The following is a 25,484-nucleotide window of genomic DNA, read 5'->3' on the forward strand; positions in this document are numbered from 1 at the left end:
GGAATATTCCACAACGTTGATATTCGTAGACCTTTTTATGAATCGTTTTAAAATAAACGCTAGATGATCAATATTATACGTGCACGCAAGCACATTACGGCCGCGCACTGATAATCGCTCCGTTGATTTCCTCACAGACTTTTACAGTGAAACCGAAAGAAGACATTTCACAAAACAGCTTATAACTTCATCAAACTTACTCCGCTTATCCTACCACTGATAACATAGAGTCCTTACCTGACATCAGATGGTATCCAACTGGTATATTCCAATTCCTGATCACCATTCGAAAAAATCGATACGTGTATGGATCCAACGCGACACTGTAGATCTCCATGATCCGCGGGGATCTGAGGCTCCAGAATGAACTGTGGTAACCCCGGCTGGATCAGTGAACTGGAAAATGTGGAGTACCGGATTTTTTTCCCCATTCATTTTCATTGAGTCCATTCCAAAATCACTTATGTCATCTGGGAGACGACAGGGGGCGCTTTTTTCCACAGTGATCACCGGCGCAGCTCGGCTATACTCGGGTAGGCTCGGGTGATGCAATAATTTTTCAGATCGCAAAAAAATAATAATAATAATAATTCCGAGAAATCTTGTGAGTGGCACGCAACCACCTATAAAAAAAAACGAGAAATCTCGTGAGTGGCACTGAAAGAGAGGAAGCGCCAGTGACGTCAGCGAGTACGCTGATACCGTTGTGAGTTATATAACAACAGTAGCTGACGGACGGTATTGTCCTCACAAAGAAGGCGCAGGTTTTCCCAAACCAGAAACCTTGGGTGGACAGCACTATTAGAGCAGCCCTGAACTCACGCACCACGGCTTATAACCTGGGCAGAGAGTCAGGAAATATGGAAGAGGACAAGGCTTCAGTCTACACTCTGCGCAAGGCTGTTAAACTTGCTAAGAGGACATATGCTGAGAAACTGGAGACACAAATGGCACAAAACGACACAAGAGGCTTGTGGAGGGGACTGAAGACAATAACTGACTACAAAGTCAGCGCCCCCTCAATGGGGAGCGACGACGCCTCTCTCGCGGACAAACTCAACTCCTTCTACGCTCGGTTCGGTGTAGACAGTGTCGCCGCTAGCCCTCTGGCTAGTGACGTCACTGGCGCACCGGCTGTTGTGGAGGGGGGGGGGCAACCGCGGGGGGGCGGGGGCGCTCTCTCGTTGTCGGAACACAGTGTGAGAAGAGCATTTATGCAGGTGAACACCAGGAAGGTGGCTGGCCCAGATGGTATAACAGGACGCATACTTAAGTCCTGTGCAAACCAGCTTACCCCGGTGTTCACCGCCATATTTAATCAATCCCTGGCGGAGTCAGTGGTCCCTGCCTGCTTCAAGATGTCTACCATCATCCCTGTACCGAAGAAACCCTCCCCAACATGTCCAAATGACTACAGACCGGTGGCACTCACCTCTGTGGTCATGAAATGTTTCGAGAGGCTGGTCAAGGACCACATTTGTGCCTCCCTCCCCAGTGATATGGACCCTATGCAATTTGCATACAGGACAAACAGGTCCACTGACGACGCGGTCTCCCAGGTACTTCACAGCACTCTCTCCCACCTTGACCGTCAGAAGGGGGGCTATGTGAGACTGTTGTTCATTGACTATAGCTCAGCGTTCAACACCATAGTCCCCACCAGACTGGTGGACAAGCTGATCGAGCTAGGTCTGAGCTCCGCCCTGAGCGCCTGGGTACTGGACTTTCTGAGTGAAAGACCCCAGGCGGTCAGGGTGGGGGGTCAGACCTCCAACACCATCACCCTGAGCATCGGGTCCCCCCAGGGCTGTGTTCTAAGCCCCCTGCTGTACTCACTCTACACACACGATTGTGTGGCCAAGTTCAGCTCCAACTCCATAGTGAAGTTCGCAGACGACACGGTGGTGGTGGGGCTGATCTCGGACAACGACGAGAAGGCCTACCGGGAGGAGGTTGAGGTACTGGAACGTTGGTGCCAGGACAACAGCCTGCTCCTGAACATTGGTAAAACCAAGGAGCTGATCGTGGATTATAGGAGAGGACAGCAGGAGACACACACACCACTGATGATTAACAGGGCTACCGTGGACAGGGTGAGCAGCTTCAAGTACCTGGGGGTCCACATCTCAGAGGATCTGACATGGTCAACACACATAGACACAGTAGTAAAGAAAGCGAAGCAGCGCCTCTACCACCTGAGACAGTTAAGGAAGTTCAGAGTATCGGGGAAGATACTCCAGTCCTTCTACTCAGGAGCTGTAGAGAGCATCTTGACCGGAAACATCACTGCCTGGTATGGAAACAGCACGGCACAGGACAAGAAGGCCCTACAGAGAGTGGTGCGCTCAGCCGAGCGTACCACGGGTATTGCGCTACCTACCCTGCAGGTTCTATACAACAAGAGGTGCAAATCCAGAGCCTGCAGAATAATGAAAGACCCCCACCACCCCAATAACAGCCTGTTCCAGCTGCTGAGGTCAGGCAGACGCCTGCGAACCCCAGCTACTAGGACGGAGAGGCTTAGGCTCAGCTTCTTCCCCCAGGCCATCAGAGCCTTGAACAATGAACATTGAGAGCCACAGAAACTGAACTATCCACACACAAGCACACACAAGCACACACACGACACGCACGCTGAGCACACTCACACACTAGCAGCCACTTTAACACTCATGCCGCACACACGCACACTTATGGCCAAGAGAAAAGGCCACTTTAAACTAGTATAACAACAGGAACAGTGTATTGCACTACTAAAGCTACCTAGCATGTCCTATATGCTCTGTAAATACTATGTACAGATACCGAGATGTCACACCATGTTACCTGTTTATTGCACTGTTGTTTTTATTGGATTCTATTATATGTTGTACCACTATTTTTATTGGATTCTATTATATGTTGTACCACTGTATTGCACATCGTCGCGGGCAAGACCAGCCGCATTTCATTGTATACCTGTATGCCGTGACAATTAAAACTCTTGACTTGACTTGACTTGACTATAATAGTATTACTGCATTTCAAGTTTGTCAGTCAGTCGGACTGTCAGTCAGTCGGACTGTCAATCAATCAATCAATCAATCAATCAATCAAACAATCAACAAAACAATCAATCAAACAACCAATAAAACAATCAATCAATCAAACAACCAACAAAACAATCAATCAATCAAACAAAACAATCAATCAATCAACCAACAAAACAATAAAACAATCTATCAATCAAACCAATAAAACAATCTATCAAACAATCAATCAAACAACCAATAAAACAATCAAACAATCAATCAATCAAACAACCAACAAAACAATCAATCAATCTATCAAACAATCTATCAATCAAACAACCAATAAAACAATCAAACAATCAATCAATCAAACAACCAACAAAACAATCTATCAAACAAATCAATCAATCAATCAAACAACCAACAAAACAATAACACAATCTATCAATCAAACCAATAAAACAATCTATCAAACAATCAATCAATCAAACAACCAATACAACAATCAAACAATCAATCAATCAAACAACCAACAAAACAATCAATCAATCAAACAAAACAATCAATCAATCAAACAACCAACAAAACAATAAAAAATATATCAATCAAACCAACAATATATCAAACAATCTATCAATCAAAGAACCAATAAAACAATCAAACAATCAATCAATCAATCAAACAACCAACAAAACAATAAAACAATCTATCAATCAAACCAATAAAACAATCTATCAAACAATATATCAATCAAACAACCAATAAAACAATCAAACAATCAATCAATCAAACAACCAACAAAACAATCAATCAATCAAACAAATCAATCAATCAAACAACCAACAAAACAATAAATCAATCAAACCAATAAAACAATCTATCAAACAATCAATCAATCAAACCATCCATCCCAGTCTAAATTGCTTTATAACACGTTCAGTACCTATTACGGTGCGGCGGCACACCTTTCATAAAAGTGCCTGTAACTCCTGTTCTAAAGAATTTACCTGTATTTTTACCCTTTGTTGATGTTTTTTAACTTGTAATTGTGAACGAACGAAGACATGCAGAAACAAACGTTTTTTTTCATTGTGTACATCAACTTGTCGTCGTCAAATGAGCCAAACCATTTCCCCATAGTTATAATATAAAATATAGAAATAGCTCCGCTAAGATCATGAGATATGCTAAAATCGCCCAGGACTCCTGGCAATCCACAGTCATTTTCCGGATTTCTGGCCGGCACCCAAAGTGTTAATTTTCTCACTTGCTATGTGAGAATGTTAGTTATTATGTTCTCAATGCCCCTTGCATTGTATGAGTTGTGTGGAAGAGTTTGCTAGTTCTAGTGCTATCCCTTTGTACATTGTGGCTGTGTCTGACAAAAATTAACAATAAATAATGGTATTAGGAATACATTTGCCTCCTGCGTGAACTGTGCATAGCTGAATAGACTGTATTTTAACACCGGCCATATGGTGGTACTTGGAGAGCCAGCTACGTTCTCAGGTGGTACTTGGTGTAAAAAGGTTGAGAACCACTGGAATAGAGTAATTAGTAATTAATCATCTCCTAACGTCAGATTTTTGCCAAGTTCAAAACACACATGTTTATGTTACTGTTAATACTGTAGTCTTGAAACTGTCTTGGTCTAGAAAATACAAACATGACTAAACAAAATTATGTTAATATTAGCAGTTCTACAACTGATAAAAACAAGCTCTTAATGATTCAGATGATAATTCCTAATGAGTGACAGACAGTATAACACGCACATATCTGATCAGGAACTAATATGTTACCTTATCTTTCCCGTCTGTCCTTCTCAGTTCTCCAGTGGTTGTACACCTTGTCCAGGTTGATGGTGGTGGCACCGTCTCTGTCTGCTTGCAGCCTTGACTTGATTCGCATCAACTCGTCTAGATGTTCCACTTCAAGACGATTTCTTGATGTTGTTTTGATCAAGCTAAACCCTCTTTCACAGTCTGCACTGGACGCTTGAAATGTCCCACAAATGTCAACAAGCTGTGAGACGTTGCTCAACTCCTCACATCTAAGTGTTGCAGCCACCATATGTGAGAATGTGCTGATTGTATTTTGTTTCAGTTTGTGTCTCACAATGTACTTTAAATCAGCATATTCACGTTGATGGCATCCATAGACTCTGGGAGGAGAATGGCCTGGTATTTCTTTGCCAGCACAGCAACATCTGATGCTCCGTAGTCAAAAGTGATGTTGGCTGGACTCAATGCTGCAATGTCAAACGCAGACCACTCTTTTAAACCCTCCACTGGAAAACGAGCATCCAGGTGATCACACAGGCTGTGAATAAACAGGATCATATCCCTGGTAATAGTATCCCCATCTGCTTCTGAGGCCCTCATCACCTCTTTGACCCTGTCACTCCACTGAGGCCCTGCATCATTCAGGTACTGGGAACACAGCTTCTCGATCTTGGCTCTTGCAAGGCAATGCCCTTCCATCACTGTCAGGTTACATTTTTGGAGAGAAAGGCAGAGTTGTGCCAGCTCGCTCAATACATCTCCAAGAGCAGTGAGTGTAACCTTGTATTTTGGATCACTCAGCTTTTTGTAGCAGTATTTTGCCACTGGATCTCCTTCATCACAGACTCTTCTGCAGTATTCTTCAAGAACAGTGTAGTTTCTCAGAACAGCATTTACAGCTTGGTTGCGTGACAGCCATCGCACTTCATTCAAAGGCCTGAATGACAGTGTATCCTCATCAAGGACCTCTGCTAGTTCCTCAAATCTGCCCTTCTTTACTGCTGACCGGGAGAACATGTTGTATACACTTCTAAGAAGAGTTTCCACTTCTCTCATCAAAGGCACATGTTTCCAAGCATCATCAATGCCCAAGTCCTCTTTGTGGGCCACACAGTGTTGTTCTGTGAGATGTGGTATTTGGCGTCTCAATATAGCTGCAACTCCATTGTGCTTTCCTAACATTACTGAGGCACCATCAGAGGTCAACATCACCATTCTCTGCATGTCTAATTCATGTTTGGAATAAAACTGCGTGATGGCCTCAACAATAGCTGGAGCAGTGCATGACGTTAACTGAATGATGGCACCAAACTCAGTTTTGTAGTTGACATCATTTTCCTCCCTGTATTTTATATACAGAACTAGCATTTTGTGCACTGTGATGTCTGTGCTCTCATCTACTATCAAAGTATGAAACGGGGCATTTCGAATATTGCAGTCTCATTCTGTACAATTGCATTGATTGACTTCACAAACTCAAAGGCATAGTTCTTGCTCCGCCAGTGTTCTGGGATACTCACATATTTTGCCACATGATCATGGATCAGTTGAAAAGACAGCATCGATGCGTTCATTTGTATGCCCTCCGAAAAAGAAAAAACATCTCCCAGTTGCACATGTTGTCCGTCTATTTGCACAAACTGTGCCAGCCATTCAGTCTTAAAAGAGAGCACTTTCCTCCTTACTTTTGCTGGGTTGGCGGCGGCGGTGTGAGTCGTGTTAGCTTTGTTTTTTTTAGGATGCTGACTAGTAGTCATCATTATTATTTTACCGTCTCTCCCGTCCGCGTGTATATTTTCCCTACCGCTTTCACTTCCGCGTCGGCTGCTGCAGATTGAGGAAGGGCCAAACGTTTAGGCAAATCACAGACGCCGATACTAAAACGTCTCTCTGTGGTGCCACGCAATAGGTTGGATCGTATCCAAGAGCTAGCCAACCCAGAACATGAGAATTACGTGCATCCAAACAAAAGTATTATTATTATTTTTGTTTTTTCACAAACGTTTCTGTGCGCGACATATTTCAGATGTGCGCGGGAGCATTTGGCCATGTGCGCTCGCACGGGCGCACCTTAGAGGGAACATTGTTAATGTGGGTATACGTATAATCTTGTGGAGAAAAGGAATTAAGAATAACTGACGACAATGAAAACCTGAAATGTGTACTGTAAAACCCAATACAAATATTGTATAAAAAAAAAGTGTTATGTTGGATAAAGTGATGAAAGTGCAACCTATAAGAAATGGACAACGTAATTGGTGAGCTTTAGAGGTGCATGGATACACATTGTATTGCCTAGATGGTGTCAGGCTAGGCGATTGCTTCTCTTTCCTGTCCAGTCTAACTGGATGCTGACTGTAGCTTGTTACTGTAGACCTACAGAGTGAGTGATTGAGTGATTAAAAAAAATCACACTCGTGTGAAGTGAGGGGTGCTCTTATCATCGTACATCATCTCACCTCTCTTCCTCACTTTTTTATTTTTGTGTCTATCAGCTGCTGCTGGACAGTTTGACCCCAAGCTGACCGACCAGGACTACAGCGAAACTGTCAAGAAGTGGCTTCGTTATGCGCCAGACCGGGAGGGAGGCATCTCAAGGAACCGAAGTGACCCAAACTTAAAGCCCAACATCCAGGTTAAACCCTACTGATCAATTATGGGTAGTTTACATCATTGGTATATAATTTCATTATTTATTTTTTTCCATTTGACACCGGAAATGCCACTCCGAAAGAGTTAAAAAGGTCCACGCACGAATAACATGCACGCGCGAATAAAAAAAGCTTATCAAACGCCGACGTCACTACAGGTGCATATTAATGAGCCGAATCTAAAAGCTTATCAGACGCTAGCACGGCCGTGACGTCACTTCAGGAAACGTATGCCTTCCCGTCCGGGTCATAGTATTCCTCGATATATGGCGCTGGCTAACGTTAGCATTATGTCTACTGTCATGAACCATTTGAGATCGGGGCATGTAGAGGAGTTTGGGGAACGAGTAAAATCATGTGCAGGTCCTCTTCTCAGACCTGTGTGGCAAAGCACTGCACACGCATCATGCAAGCTACACGTCGCTGCATGTTGATCAATGGTGGCCCACTCGGTGCATCACAGTTAGCCTATAGCTCCGCCGTCCCTGCTACAGTCGGGACCACTACACTGACGTTAGCCGCCGTCCCTGCGGAGCTATAATGGTTCTCTCCTCTTTGTGTGCCCCCGTTCTCGCGTGTGTCCTGCCGGGGAGCTTGTGGACGCGACAACAGCGGCGGCCGTAGCGTTAGTTAGCTCATAGCTATCGTGTACCACTAGCGCTACGGCGGGCTCGAGCACCCTACGGCTGCCGCCGTTGTCGCGTCCATGGGCTCCCCGGCAGGGTACCCGTGGGGACGGGGGTGTACAGAGAGGAGAGAACCATTTTCTGTCGGGCGTTCATGCCGGCCAGCGAGCCGGACGTCGGGATATGCTGTTAGCACAATAGCTACCAAGCTAAGCTATGTTAGCTTATAACGGTGTACACAATATGTACAACGACACAATGATTTACATTATTACAAATATGGTAACGTGGTTGTGGCTTTTACAAATAGTGGTTAGCTTTAGAGATGGATGGCTATGATCACGGAGCAATAGTGTGGTTAGGTGAAACAGATACATTTTCATTCGGCTAGTAGTAGCAAGGCTCTCAGTGCCTGCCACTAGCTGTGTGTGACTCTCAGCGCCCCCTGGTGAGCCCCCTGGTGAGCCCCCTGGTGAGCCCCCTGGTGCCCTGCACCTGTTGTGATGACATAATTTCGATTACACACGCACGTTATGAACCATTGATTAAAATATCCACGTACGTGGTGATTGTGTTGGGCAGACAAAATGTTTGATAAAAACGCTAAAACTGGGTCAATTTCAATACTTTTTTTTCCCTTCTTCATGAAAGTCACCGTTGGCCTAGTCCACATTGTTTATTGAACAAAAATACAACGTGAAGGTTGGCCTTTAAGTCAAGCGAACCAGAGTCAAACTTAGGGTACCCCAGCACACACTGTTTCCCTGGTTCATACAGTACAAGGCTTACCCTCATGGACACTGTTCTTACCTTTATTTACCCAGGGTAGGTTCGCTGAGCACGGATGCTCTTTTTCAGCTACGCCCTGCTTCCCATTCACACAGTTCCATTCGCACCTGGGAGCTGCCCAGTACAACCACAGTCTGACACTGTTGGCCACTGAGCAACTCCACTGGAGCAGTTGGGGGTTTAGTGCCTTGCTCAAGGGCACTTCAGTGGTTGGTGTTAAGGGTATGGGAGAGAGTTATAGAAACATACTTTTCCGGACAGATCATCTGAGCTCCACTGTGTTTAAATCCAAATCCTCTGCCATTGTTATTTAACCCTTGTGATATTTAACCCTTGTGTCTGAAAACTAAAGTATTATACTCTTATTAGGGGACTAAATTGAAAAACTCCATAAAAAGATTATATGTTGAAATAATTTCCAACTTTCTTTTCCATAAATATTTTATTCAACTTCAGCCCTGATCATAACCATATATATATATATATATATATTTTTTTTTATAATGAAATACTCCCACTTTTCTGAAAAGAGTTGTTAAATATGACACAAAAAACAATATGTGGTGGTTATGATCGGGCTGAAGTTGAATAAACAATTTATGAAAGAGTAAAAAAAATCCAAGATAATTAAAAGATTATGCCACATATATTGGCTACAAACATAATCAGTGCAAAGTTATAAAACAAATAAGAATCTGATCAGACACAAGGGTTAAGTTGTTGTTCCCTTTCTAATTTCCTCAAAAACATCTAGTCTAGTTAATGTGATCAATATTATTTGACAATTGATGCTTTTTGTTGGAAATTTCAGTCAGTGAGCTCATACTTTGAGCTCATAAATTTATAGTTAAAATGATTGAGACAACGCAATCTTCTGTCTTCGTTGTGCATGCATGCGTGTGCTCACCACACGCGATACGTGTGTCACTATTCTGGCAGTGGCTATAGTATTGTTAATGAAAGGTCTGTTATTTAATGTTTGTGTAAAAGGTTAACTGGTCATTGATAACTGTGGAAGTATGATGAGACCCTCTTGAAAGAAAAAAATTTATGTTTATATTAAAGCCATGTTGTCATTTTTGTTCACACATTTTTGGAAATATGGTAATGTAAGAATTTTGAACAACCGCTAATACACCGTCTGCCAACAATAGTGTGTGTTTAACAGCAGGAAAAAAACGTGTAATGTTATGATGTATACATATCAGCAGCAATATTTTAATGTAAAATGTACATTAATCAGTATTGATTCCTTAACTTTACAAGTAGATGTACAAGTTACAAATGTACAAGTAGATTACCATTTAGATTATGGTTGAAACCTAACGTTGATTCAACATGCAAGTCATAGACAACGATTTGTATAATTTCGATGTCAGGCTTCAACATAGATTCAATATTTCTGCCTAACCTATCTAGGATGTGCTGTTTTTGCTGTATTTATGACACCTAGAAGAGGAAAACTGTTGATTTTGGTGCCTGTTTTGCAAATATTTGTCATACGTCACCTACCTGTTATCTGTTGAAACTTTGATAGCATTTTATTGATCCCTTTCAGGTCACAAGCTGCACGGATTGGAATCTTGAGAACTGAACCTTCCGATGATGTTTGACAATGCACAGGCCACTGGAAGCTGCAGAGTTAACTCATTCGAAGATATAATTCTCATAAAGCATAAAAAGAACAATGTAGATTGCAAGATTACAACCATAACTTTAATGATTACAAATATATTCATGATATTATGAGCTTTTATGTTTTATAGTCCTATTATCTGCTTGTTATCAATCTCTTCTTGAAGTAATAACTGAAACGGACTGTAATCCTGTAGTCTGATTATAATGTGTTTCAATAAATACAGCTATAAATGCATGATGATTAATTATGAATATTCATATACGACGTCTACCAAATGGTCATTTAAACAACCGGCCTCTGAAACAAGGGCTCCGCTCTGTTATTTTTGATTTGATTTGATTCACATTATACAGTAAGCCATTATTAGTTCTGAGAACAAGGGCTGTCGTGAATTTCTTGGAAAATGTTGCCCTCTAGTGATGCTGATGTGAATAAGCATTTCATTGTTTTCATTTGTTTTCTTAAACATTATGACAATACATTTGAACTGGTGACATGCTTAGAAACAGAAAATGCCTTTAAAGAAAATGCACTGGGCTGTGTTTACTGTGACAACTGATTTTTATTAATAATTTGTTAATAAACATTTAGCCCCTGTTATGGGGGTTAAGGGGGTGCAAGCCTGGCCAGGCTTGCACCCTGCAGTCAGGGGTGTAGCTCCAGATTCTGGGCCCCATGAAAGAATGTATTTGTAGGCCCCCAGTGAATGCGAGCGCGCGTAATTTTTTTTTGGCAATTTTTTTATTGATGAAAACGCATAATATGGTTTTTATCTATACATTCGGATCAGCAGTTCAGCACCTGCACTGTTGGTGGGTGAGCCTAGTAAAGGATGTCGCATTGCATTCATCTTCAATGAATGGACCAATGCAATAGTCTACCAAAGCCCCCCCTCTCTCTCTATATATCTCACACACACACACACACACACACACACACACACACACACACACACACACACACACACACACACACACACACACACACACACACACACACACACACACACACACACACACACACACACACACACACACACACACACACACACACACACACACACACACACACACACACACACACACACACACACACACACACACTTCAGAAACAAACATAGTATCAATGAGAGCATCAATAATACACCTGAGTGATGTCTAGTGTCTACGCCCCTGCCTGCAGTCATTTAGGCCCTGCATGTGTGTGCAAGCCTGGAGTCCCAACTCCCAAGCTTGCACACTGCAGTCAACCATAGTCACAGTCACGCCATTGTTACTTCGGACCGGTCCCATGCCTGTGTCAGAGAGAGAGAGAGAGAGGGGGGAGGGAGGGGACAAAGATTAGCATCTCATCACATTGATTGATTGATTGATTGATTGATTGATTGATTGATTGATTGATTGATTGATTGATTGATTGATTGATTGATTGATTGATTGAAAAGTTTATTAACAGATTGCACATTGGGTACAGTACATTTGAACGACCACATCAAACAAGAGGTGGCCGCGCGCAAATACTGCAGCATGGTCATGCTGGACCTACAAAAGGCCTTCGACACTGTCGAATAAAACCATTCTGATTGACAAGCTAAAAGCAATTGGTTTTGATAGTCTATAGAGAAGGCATGTGTCAGTGGAGTGGGATGTTCTGAATGTCTTGTCAACAGGAATGTTAGTAGTTAGTAGTTAAGTTAGTAGTTATAGCTTATAAATTATAGTTTACCTCCATATGGCACTGTCTGCCTTCACCACACCAACGGAGGCCCCAGGAATAGTGGCCTTATAGCCATAGAGGACCTGAATGAATGAAAACTTTATTTAACAGATTGCAGAATGGGTACAATACAGTACGGCTCAATACACACAATTGTTAAGGGGATGCAGACCAGAGAAAGACGTTTGTCTTGTTTACATCAGGGTCCCCCATTTTCAATTTCAATTCATATAGACATTTATGACATACACAACACAACATACATGACATTTATGGCATAGCATAGGGACATAATTATTCAGTACCTCTTCCTCATCCTCCCCATAGTACTGAGTTAGTTTCTTTAGGGCTCTCCTAGCTGCGCCAGCCGGCGTCTTATACTCCATGTTTCCTGAACTTGAAGAATGAAAATTTTCGGTTAACGTTAGATTCACCTACTTAACTATGGACAGTAGATCATCTTTGAGCCAAAACACAAATGACATTTAACTAAAACGTTATTTTATTTGTACTCGACAAAAGAGAAATATATATAATAATATATAATATCCGACGGGACCACAGGGAGGGGCCACACTCACGGTTCAGGGCCTTGGCCCATCGCCCCCATCATGTCACCGGCCGTCTTACCCGGTTACCCCACAGATGCGCGGCCTGCAGGGAACCAGCCTAACCAGGTGAGCTGGATGATGGCTACTTTTACTTTTTTTATTACCGTTACCGAAGGAATTATTCGTTACTGCGTTATTTATATGTTATTTATATTTAGATTGATAACGATAGGGATCCAGCGGCTGTCCACCTGCCGTTGGCAGCGCCGGGGAGCCGGGCTCTGAAGGCGGTTATCAGCGCGTTGAGCTGTACTGTATTGTACCATTCTGCAATCTGTTAATACAGTTTTCAATCAATCAATCAATTCTTACCTTTAATTGCAGGTAGCTCAAGAGGATACAATTCGATGTCATTAATCAAAAGCTCCATTTTCCCTGTCCAGCTGAAAAAACAACCCCCAACTCGATTTGATAGACTGAGTGTGAGCAGTTACACGATAAAGTACTGGACTTAGAGTTTAGATTTGAGAAGTGCGTTCTGTAAGCCAATCAGCTCGCGAGGCCCACGGGCCAGATCCGCATGAGCTCGAGTGGACAAGGGGGGGGGGGGGGGGGCACTGGAGTGGGGGGATGGAGGTTGTGGCCAGGCATGCGTTGTTCATGGGACGGGGTAGCACGGTGTGCCACCCCATGATAAGTACTCGCTATTTGCATATCAATAGCGCCGGTCGTCAGGTGTGTTAAATACGTTCTCAGACACATTCACACCTAACTTGTTGTGAAGACGTGTTACATTCCATTCGTAGAGGCAATTAGGCACTGTCTTTAGTCTGTGCCCTAGCGAGGGGACATTAAATGCGCATTCGCGGGAGCGCGTGCACGCGCCGGGAGCGCGCGTGCACGTGGTGCGTGTCACCCCAGATGATTTCAATAACGCACCACTGGTTGTGGCTGAGTGGGTAAGACACTCGCATGCCTCACTGGACCACACTCTGATTGATTGATTGATTGATTGAAAACTTTATTAACAGATTGCAGAATGGGCACAGTACAGTACAGCTACATTGGAATACTGACAAGGCCATACTTGGTCTTTACTGTACAACTGGGTTAGGACATTTGTAGGGGCCAGTTTCGAATTGCAGTCTCCCATAGGTGTTCTTTGAGAGTGTTTTTGAAAGTGGATAGTGATTCACATTCCTTTACAACTTTGGGTAGGGCGTTCCACATTGATGTAGCATAATTGCGAAACGTGTTTAGTCCCTTGTTTGAGCCGAATCTGGGTTTTACGTGATTTGTGGAGCTCCCTCTGGTGTTGTGATTGTGGTATTCACTGACCTTTGGGAAGTATTTTGACATGTACATGGGTACCTTGGTCGTGTAGTGTATCTTGTAGACCAGGCCCATTGCAAGTTGCTGTACTCTGTCGTCTACTCTAAGCCATCCTAGGTTGTCAAAGTGGGCAGGGGTGAGGTGGGTTCTAGGAGTAAGGTCAAGCAGTAGTCTGACCAGTTTGTTTTGAGATGTTTGTCATTTTGTTTTTAGTGCCTTTGAGGTGCTTTGGTACCATGAGGTGCAAGCATAGTCGTAGTACCCTTGAATGAGTGCTCCTGCCAGAGTCTTCAGGGTATTCTTGTTTACCAGAGAGGAGATCCGGTACAAGAATCGAGTTCGTTGGTTGACCTTTTTTATTACATTAGATGCCATTTTGTCACAGGAAAGATTAGCCTCTAGGATGGAACCCAGGTAGGTAATTTCATCTTTCCTTGTGACAATATTGTCACCCACTGTAACTGAGAAGCCGTCGGTCTTGCTGAGTTTGTTATTTGAACCGAAGAGAATGGACTCTGTTTTGCCCATGTGTAATGATAGTTTGTTGTCGGCGAGCCATATGCAGATTTTGCCTAGTTCCGAGCTGAGGGTTTTTTCAACCTGTAACTTGTTCTTGTCAGAGACCAGCAGGACAACATGACGGTTGTCCTTCCACATTCAAAACACAGGGTGCCCTTCGCACACATTTATCCAGATACCATGCAGCAGGAGAAAGTTCAAGGCCAGGAATTATTAATTTTAAGCGTTTAGTTTGCTGTCGCCATTGTCCTACAGTGAAGGACTACTTTCAGCATATTGGAAGGCATCTGAAGAGGCACGAAACTGTCTTTTGTGTATTTAAAGGTTGTGACTTTTGCACAAATATATACAATACATTTCTCAAACACAAAAACAGAAGCCATAAGGCTATTCTTTGAGTGATTTTAAGCAAGACGTGTTTGCGAGTCACCATAATCAGACTGTTGACCATTCTGATGTAGGCCTACCAGAGGCCAGTGATGGTGAGGAGGATGGATTTTGTGTTTTTATTTATTTCATGGTTATACAGTTTTTAGAAATGTACTTGTACCATTTGAGGCTTCAATGCTATGTTCCTTTTTGTCTTTCAGCTCCAGGATGAGTTTCAAAGAATCACAATGGTGCACCTTGAATCACAGTTCATGACCAAGCTGGATGAATACACTCCCAAGCTGTTGGCCCTCTTCCAGTCCAAGGGTGGCGCCGTGGGGATGAGGTTGAAGGCTATCCTACTTGAGGTATTCTTCAATGACTTTTCTGTTTGCTAATATTTTCAGGGATGTTGTGGTCAAACTGCTGGAATATCATTGCTTATATGAAATATACAGCAGGTATTGTTCGCTTGTCATTCTCTCTACAACAAAGAGTATGAAATAGTTGCACTGCAGACCTTTTAAATACACAGTTGGCGGCTGGTTAATGTGGGGCACCTTGTTGGAAAATAGTTTTCAAATTGTATTTGGTTAATTTCTGTTTATTTTGAGATGGACTCTTATTTGACCAGCTTATTGAGAACTCCACTGGTTTGGATTCATAACCAATTGCAAAGTGTTGGTGCTCGGAGTTCTAATAATAATTACTGGACCATGGAAGGTAATTACACACAACACACGTGTGTGCGTGAGGTGACAAAAAACACAAACTCATTTCATAATTATGTACTCTGAAAATATGTGAATGTCCCCGAGTTTGGTGACTAGTATGGGGGGTTATGGTGTTAAAAGCTGAACTAGTCAATGAACAGTAAGGAAGTAGGTAAAAGCGTCCATAGGCCCACAGTTGATGCAGTTGCTCACATCCTCCACACTGCAATATACTGAAGAATAATGATTATTTGTGTCATTTCAGGCTCTGAGCATCAACATCACCAGAGATGTTGCCATTCGGGGCTTGTTGATGTACCTTGGGGAATCTACAGATCAGCTCTTAAAGGAGTATGATGTAAGTTGAAGCACATGTTAAAAGAGAGAAAAGGGTTGGGGGCAACTTTAAGCCTGAGGATGTTTTGTGAATACGGCCATTGGTTTTCTTGTCCAAAGGTTGGAAGGAAGGAATTTGGGAGATGTTCAATTATAGGACCTTCTCCTGTGGCTGTACAGTCTAAAGTTTCTTGCCCTTTCAGGATGCTGATGGAGATGGTGTGTCACAGGACCTTGCTGTACAAACAACAAAAATCTACACGATCAAGAAGGAAACATCAGAGGGTCCCGACGACATCGGTATCGTCATAGAGGGCGTGAAAGTTCTGACTGCTCTGGGTAATTTCCCATGGGCTTGCTCCATGCTAGTTGGGTTGAGTAAAATGTACTCAGTTTGAGTAGAATTTACTCTGCGAAATTTACTGTGTAGTGTTTACAAAAAATTAAGTTAACTAAGGGAAACTTCATATAATTGAATAGATTTACTTAAAAAAATTAAGGCAACAAAGGGACACGTCATATAATTGAATAGATTTTAATCACCTAAGTTTGATTAAAATTGATTGAATAAGTGAACTAAATTTAAACCAAAAACTTAAGTGCATGTTATTAATAATAACAGTTAAAATGTGTTGGATTTAGTAATAACATGCCAAATCATGAGTTAATATAGCCAAAAAAAATTTTGCAAGTACAACTCAATTTCACAAGGGAAATTGATTTAAATTTACTTAAAATGTTGGGCTATATTAACTCATGATTTGGCATGTTATTACTAAATCCAACACATTTTAACTGTTATTATTAATAACATGCACTTAAGTTTTTGGTTTAAATTTAGTTCACTTATTCAATAAATTTTAATCAAACTTATGTGATTAAAATCTATTCAATTATATGACGTGTCCCTTTGTTGCCTTAATTTTTTTAAGTAAACACTAGTCACATTATTTACAGTGCTAACGCAGGGCCTTCATTTTCTTCTCTCTGATTCAGATTTCTCACCTGGCTTTGGTAGGAGGCACCAATTCAGAGAACCTGATCAGACTGATGTTGAAAACGTAAGGTTATGAATATAACCCAGTTCTGTGAGTTATGGTGCGCTCAGCACCTAGTTGCATATATCTCGCTTCAGCGTATATACACTGAATAAAAAAATTCCACCATGTACCTTTACATGCCAGCATTCATCTGACCACACCCCCATCCGCTTACCTTCATAAGCAGGGGTGGGGCCACACACTCATCTCCTTCCCAACAAATTTCACCACAATGAAAAATCAAGGGCCGCAGCGGCGTCCTAGGTGCTGAGCGCACCATAACTCACAGAACTGGGTTATATTCATAACCTTACGTTCTGTTTCGTTAAGGCTTCGCTCAGCACCTAGTTGCATAACAGGAGCTGAGTGGGAGCCTTAGCCCGACAAATACACCCCGCTGAGGCCCCCCACAACCATCTGACCGGGGAGGACCGAGCCCCCCCGACCCTCCCTATTGGAGGCTTACGGGAGGGAGACGGATCCGACCAGGCGAAGAGGAACTCAAGCAACTCAACGCACAGGGTGAGCAGACCGTGGCTTGACCCCACGACTACACACACGCACAACCCGCATGCCACCAGGGAACGAACGGAAGGAACAACCTCGTTACTGCCCCCAAAAACATGGGGTCAAGAGCAACCCCAACCCCGTGGCAAGGCCGTAGCAGCGGAGCGCGAAGGAAGACCCAGTCCCACTGAAGGGACTGGATCCCCTGGAAAAAGGGGGCCTGGAGAAGTCAATGACGCCAGGCATCAAGACCCCACCAGGTGGTCACTTAGTGACACCGCCCCCCACATCGCCAGCGTATTCGGATAGGGCCCCTCCAAGAGTGGGCCCTTTCCCCCTATTAGGACACCGCCTGGCACACTGACCCTGCAGAACAGGCAGTCAGCATGGCCGTAAGCACTCAAAAGGTTAACCAACGGAAGCAGGCAGCGCACCGGGGAAACCAGGCAGCAGGCTGTAACCTGAGCCTGGAGCACTGCGGACGAGACAGGCGCCAAAGGAGTCAGCTGAAAACAGCCCCCCCGGCGGAAGGGGTGTATGCTGGCGTTGTTGATCACCATGACAAAGCCTCCATTAAAAAAAACCCACCCAGAGGGGTCGAGGCAGAGAAGGCTGACATGATTGGCAGACGTCATGAACGTGCAGGGGCACACTCAACCGGGTAACCCGGGAGTTGACTCTTCTCCAACACACCAGGGAATCAACCACCCTCGTGGGACAGACGGTGGTTGTTCCTATAACCCCTCAAGAAAAAAGGGTTATCCCAGGCCTACGGTATCAACGAAACTTTACTTCGGACCGGGCCCGGCGGCACGGGAAGCACAGGGTCACCAGAGTAGTGATGTGACGATTCATCGATTTGCATCGGTGCGCCGGCATACACGTTCACGATGCGCGTGCACCGGTGAAATACGTGCGCACCGGCTAGAACTCAGGTTGAACTCGCGATGCATCTTGTTGTAGCGTCTTTGCGTCGGTCAAAACCGATGCATTAATATAATTTCCTCTCATCCACTTCTGTCAGCAGTGCACTGTGACTGCACACAGCTGATACTATACTACTAATACAGAAGGCGAGAGCCGCGTCACAGTTAACAACAACAAACAGTGGAAGTCGAGGACATGAATAGAATTGGGCTTCCTCTGGCTAACGCCAGTTAGCCGTTCAGCTAACGCTAAACTAAACTACAGTGTCTAACTAACTAACTAACGCAACACCAGTTCCATTAGCGAGGAGGGGGGGGGGGTATATTGAAGACGCTTGACAACAGGTTCAAAGATAACTTCACATTTATTGGCTATTGGTTTCTTTATATCGCTTCATGCAGCAGGCTATCCAGGCTCCGTGTGTTCTGTTGACATCCGATCCTAGCCTAGTGTGTGACATCATCAACTACGCGACTCAGACGGGCTCTCTCTCTCTCTCTCTCTCTCTCTCTCTCTCTCTCTCTCTCTCTCTCTCTCTCTCTCTCCCTCTCTCTCTCTCTCTCTCCCTCTCTCTCCCTCTCTCTCTCTCTCTCTCTCTCTCTCTCTCTCTCTCTCTCTCCCTCTCTCTCCCTCTCTCTCTCTCTCTCTCTCTCTCTCTCTCTCTCTCTCTCTCTCTCTCTCTCTCTCTCTCTGTTCAATGATTTAACGTGGCCAAACGTTACAATATAAATACTAATTGGATAGTTGATGATAAACATTTAATTTCATTATCTGAAATATTATAAAATCATTTAAGTCTGCTATAAGCCATTATCCCTTTGTGTATGATTATTATTGTCTCACAGTAGTACATTGTGTGTGTGTTTTTAGCTAAAGTGGATAGAAAAGACAGTTTATGCAAAAGTCTTCTTAGGCACCCAAGAGTTTTTATATAAATTGTCTTACAGTAGATTATTTTATTTTTAATAATAATATAAGCTGCATATAAGGAATACAACCAAATCCTCTGTCATACCATAAAATTGTATCATTATTTTGCATCGTGTTGAATCGCATCGTATCGCCCCGAATCGCATTATGTTGAATCAAATCGTATCGAATCGTATCGTATCGTATCTCAACAGGGGGTGAATCGTATCGCATCGCCCGGTCCTTCAAATGTATCGTTAATGTATCGTATCGTTGGCACCGTATCGAGATGCGCATCGCATCAGCCTCAGTCAGGAGATGCACATCCCTACACCAGAGGAGGTCCAAGACAACCCCAACAGCCCCCTCTTCGCCACGCGTGAGAGAGGAGCGAAAGAAATGGAGAACCAGCCCTAAGCACACCGCACTTGGTATTCCCAGGCGGTCTCCCAACCAAGTACTAACCAGGACCGAACCTGCTTAGCTTCCGAGATCGGACGAGATTGGGCGTGTACAGGTTGGTATGGCCGTAAGCCATTACGATAGTGCAGAGTACAACATGTACCCAACAAATGGTCTCCATAATGCCTAACCCTGTGACACCCGGACCGACCCGGCATTTTCCCCCCCGAAAAAAGCACAAGTCCCTCAGGGTACCAGAACAGCAGATCTGCATCCCTGGCGGACAACGGGTTAACTGACCTGGACCAGCGTGACCAGACCAGTCCTGTGTCCTAACCACGCCGACATGCCCACTCCAGGAGAGGGGGTAGGTATGCGTGTCGATCTAAAACATGAAAAGAGGGCGCCACCCAGACGGTCCCATTTGGACCGTGCTCAGTGGCCCACCCCAAGGGCGTGAGACCCCTCTACCTATGTTCAGATATATTCCGTTAACATCCCCCAGATATGAACGAGAATTCATCGAGACAACCTAGTAAACTGGCGCTCGGAAGAGACAAAACTCCATCCCAGTTGCCCTATAAAAACGCTGTTTTAACAAGCAACCAAGGCGCACTTAGCCCCTGCGTGATTCTTTAACAGAAACACACCGAGCCAGCACTATGTATGCGTCGAGACCCAAACACATCAATGGATAGTCTAGCAAGACACCAAACATTGTTCCTCCAAGTCGCCTGGGAGAACGACACGGAGCCGTCGTGCTTCATGTACCTTCCTCTTTTGATTCAAAAAAGAAAGAAACACAGACTGACATGAATCCCACGTGACGCAGCTGAGGGTAAAAATGGTTTACATTTTTACATCCCACCACCCTTGCCATAGGGAGGAGACGGAAATCCCCAGAGAGACTTCCCACGTGAGCTGTATAGATTGAAAAGAATATATTGCAACATTGAGCTATGTAATACTTGGGTTAGGGCTCTCTGAGGAGGAGGCACTGAACCAATACACACTCAATAATCGAATTGAATCGAATACACACACAATAGAGCAGAACTCCTTTTTGAAGTTCCACTCACCTTGACAATCTGAGGAGGAGGCTCTGAACTCTGAGGAGGCTCCCTCACAGGGAAGGAGAGTCCGAACTCACAGAAGGCCCGAGGAGGAGCTTCGTGAGGACGAGCTCTGACAACTCCCTGAAACAGATCCATAACATGGACCTGAACAACTCACGGAAGTCTTACCAACAGAGACGCGCACAGTGACGTACTCTATGGCGGGGGAATTTCTGCGGTGCACACGCCCAATCTTCCAGGGCGTGGGACCAGGAAACTCCCCCCCCCCCCCCTCTTACCCTGTGACGTGCCGAACAGCAACGTGACAGGAACCTTGAAGGACAGGAGTTTTTAACCCCTGACCAATCAGAAAAGGGGAGGGAAGGATTACCAGTTCACCCCTTTACGACCCCACACCCATGATACGATGTAATGACAAATAGACCATGACACAGTCATATTCTACTACATGAAGTATCTAACAGCTTCACATAGCTCATGCGCTAACCTGCTATCTGATTTTTACTAAGGAAAAAACACAGAATAGAGAGGGCCCCCTTTAAGAGCCCCGGTACCAGACTTACACATGTGCTTCTGTGGCCAACCTAACCCAGTTGTAGATCACAAGACACACACAACCCTTTATCACAACAAAAAATGGCAAGTACACTCTCTACAGAGCAACGCCGTTTTTCATAATGAGAGAATACAGAATCCTCGATTATGTATTGGCCACAGGCCTTGCTAAGCACACACGATAAGTGACCAAACAATCTTTTCTTTAGGAAAATATAGTTTCTCAAGCGGTTAGCACAACCCCAGCAATCAAGCTGAGGGTTACATCGTATCCCCACAACACAGTGACACAATATATTGTAAACAACATGTCTGAGAGGAGGGTGGGGAAATAGCAGGCACTTCCTTGTGGATGAAATTTGAGAGGAGATGAGTGTGTGGCCCCACCCCTGCTTATGAAGGTAAGCGGATGGGGGTGTGGTCAGATGAATGCTGGCATGTAAAGGTACATGGTGGAATTTTTTTATTCAGTGTATATACGCTGAAGCGAGATATATGCAACTAGGTGCTGAGCGAGCCTTAACGAAACAGAACTGCTATGACCAACGCCCTGGCCAGTGAGCTCAACTGGCTGGAAAGAAAGACAAGCGTTGTTCAGAAAGCAAGAAGCCATTCAAGCACACAACACTACAAGCCTGCATGTTTGGTGAGCTTCCTCCCCTGCAAACTACTTCATAGGTTAAGTTAGGTAGTGAGGCATGACTGTCTGCTGGTGATTCAGAATATAATTATGCTGTTGCAAAAACTTTCAAAAGCTTTCTAAAAGTGAACCAAAAGTTTACCATTGGTAGCTTACTATTCTAGGTGGACATAAGACATATGTACTGTAGTGCCAATGCTCACATACTTGATTTATATTTGATGTTCATGTTTGATTTTTCTTGTACCAACGGTCACACACCTCAGGTAGTATAGAGTAGAGGTAAAGGAAATATGATACCTCACAGTGATGTGGACATATTTCGAGCTCGAAAAGGAAGCTACTTAGTAAGGGTTAAGGGTTGCCCGAGTGGTCAACTCGGGCATTTTAGAGGTAGGGTAATCTCTTTCTCTGTACTATGGTACCAACCAACTTTATTAGTTTTTATTTTTATTTTTTTCTTATTTCTATATCGTTACACCATGACATCCGAATCTTTGCAACAGTCTCAGGGAGACAAAACAACTAATGCAAAATGGCAGATACCTTAATTGAATATATTTCATGGAACTGCAGAGGCCTTCAAAAGCTTACTAAAGTAAAAAAAGTTATGAACAGGATAAAACAACTAAAAGCCAAGATAGTGTTTTTTACAGGAGAAAGCCAAGATAGTGTTTTTACAGGAGTCACACTTACTAGCGAACGACACACCTAAAATACAACGGAGGTGGCCAGGACAGGTCTTCTCAACCTCATACTCAGGGCCGCCTGGGAGGAATGCGAGGCCCTGTGCGAGATTTAAAACCGCCCCCCCCCCCCCCCCCCCCAAAAGGTACAAAAAAAATATATATATATTATTTTTTTATTTTTTTTCATACAGTCAACATATTCTTAAATAATAGTGCTGCCCGAGGCTGGGCATGATACAGTCAACATATAACAAGAGAGAGAGCGAGAGAGAGCTCCAGTTCTACAGTCAATATACAGTGTACAGAGAGAGATAGAGAGAGAGGAGAGAGAGAGAGAGAGAGAGAGAGAGAGAGAGAGAGAGAGAGAGAGAGAGAGAGAGAGAGAGACACACATTGGAAAGAAATTGAAATGCTATTTGGCCCTAAACAGAGAGTACACAGTGGCAGAATACCTGAGCACTGTGTGAAGATACTTGACTAGAGGTAAGACCTCAGTGAGCACAGCCTAGCCATCGAGAAAGGCCGCCATAGGCAGACTGTGTGTGTTAGAAAGAGAGAGAGAGAGAGAGAGAGAAGAGATAGAGAGAGAGAGAGAGAGAGAGAGAGAGAGAGAGAGAGAGAGAGAGAAGAGAGAGAGAGAGCATGTGTGTTTGGTGTTAGAGAGAGGAGCATGTCTGTGTGTCGTGTCTGTGTGTGTGTAGAGGAGAGCATGTAGAGAGAGACGCAAAGATGAGCCCTAAAGGATATTCAACTTTTAATGGAAGAACAAAACAGAAGGAAAAGATAACTTCACAAAGGCACATGAATATACATAGATCCAAAAGGACAAAGATCAACACTTAAATCCAAAGAGAAGAGGGTCTATACCAGAGAAAACAAAGCAGCAAGGAGCCAATGGCCGACATCAGCTAAATAGGCTAGCCAGGTACTGACACCAGGCCACACACAGCTTTGGCCAACGCTACCCAAGCTACACAAACGACCAAGACAATTCACACACAGCACATGTCGTATCTCCAAATGTTGTGAAGTAACATATGTTTTGCCTGGAAAAAAACATCGTTATTAACAAAACATTCGGGAGGGGAAGGAAGGAAGAGTGGGGTAATGTCATGACATCTTACCTGCACCAAGGAACGCAGGGCGAAAGGCCGCAACACAGGTCTCCACGTTGACGAAAGGCCTCTCGCTGGCGGGACAAAAAGAAGCTATGGCCGGAGCCTTGTCATGGTGCAGGCCCGACTACATCTTCTGTAAAAGATGATGTCGTAGTCAGAGAGTGCCAGGGCTCGCTATTCTCACGGCTAATGTCAATGGTCGTAGCACAAGCTAACAGCTAACTCTAGGCTAACTGATAGCATCAAGCTAACGTTCCCAGGCGAGCGAAAACGAGCAGCTAACGTCGTAGCTAAACAGCTAACTGGCTAACAGTTAGCTCAACCCGGCTATCGCTAACCACTAGCTAACGCAGAAGCAAGCTATGCGGCTACCACTGAAAAACTGTACAACGTGAGAAAAGTAATACAGCCCAACACTTCAGACAGCCGCTGTGTTTTCCTCTTCTCATACGAAGAGAGAAGGGAAAAAGAAGGCAATACACCTCCCACTACAGAGTGGTGTTTACCATAGCGGTGCCGGCAACAAGTCCCTCGCGGACTATAGCCGACTTGAGCATGGAGATATTCTTATAATGAAACACCAAGCTCACCTCCCTCGCACCAGGTGCTGACACCAGGCCACACACCTTTAGCTACTAGTACTACAACAGCTAGTCGGCCCATTTGGCTCCCGAGAGAGAGAGAGAGAGAGAGAGAGAGAGAGAGAGAGAGAGAGAGAGAGAGAGAGATCCACGGCGGGAATAGAATAGAGTGCATTAAAAACTCACCAAACGTCCAAGAGGATGGAGACAACCGCGTGGAGTTGACGAAGTTCATCTGCCAAACGACCGTCCTCTTCATCTTGGCATAACAATGCTGCACGCGCTGTCTCTAGGTTAGCTAACGCTAGTTAGCCTTTAGCTAAGCTAGCTACTAGCCGACATCATCATGGCTATATCCCGACTGAACCACACGTTAGCACTCAATATTATAACGTAGCTAAAGCTAACTAGCTGTCCCTGTCTTTAGCCGGGATGGCTAGCCTGACTGAACTGTCTAACATGCAACAACTTTCATCTTCAGTCCATCTGCCGAACGATGTCCTCTTCATCTTGGCTGGCATAACCTCCAATGCTGCACGCGCGAAATAGTCAGACTCTACCTTACCTGTAACCCCTCCCCTCATTGAAACCAATTCTGCTGCAGAGCCTCAGAGCTGCCTCCAATAGTGTATCTGCAGAGCCAATAGTGTATCTGCAGAGCCGCAGAGCCAGGAACAAGTCAGACACATTCTACAAACGTGTCTAATGTGAAATATATAAGCAAAACTAGATTTTAGGTCTGTGATGAAAAAGGGCCCCGCGGGAAGGGGGGCATCGCAAAAAAAAAGAAAAAAAAATTTAAATAATAAATAAAAAATATTTTATTTTTTTTTTTTTTTTGTGCGAGGCCCCCCTTCCCGCAAGGCCCTGTGCAACCGCACTGATCGCACCCCCCCTGAGGCGGCCCTGCTCATACTCTACCAATGCTAGAGGTGTAATGACACTAATACACAGTCTATTCCATTGGCCAGCCATGTATAGGTGTAACAGACTGACAGCCAATG

This window comes from Notolepis coatsorum, assembly GCF_963971535.1.
Source record: "Notolepis coatsorum genome assembly, chromosome: 5".
NCBI lineage: Eukaryota > Metazoa > Chordata > Actinopteri > Aulopiformes > Paralepididae > Notolepis > Notolepis coatsorum.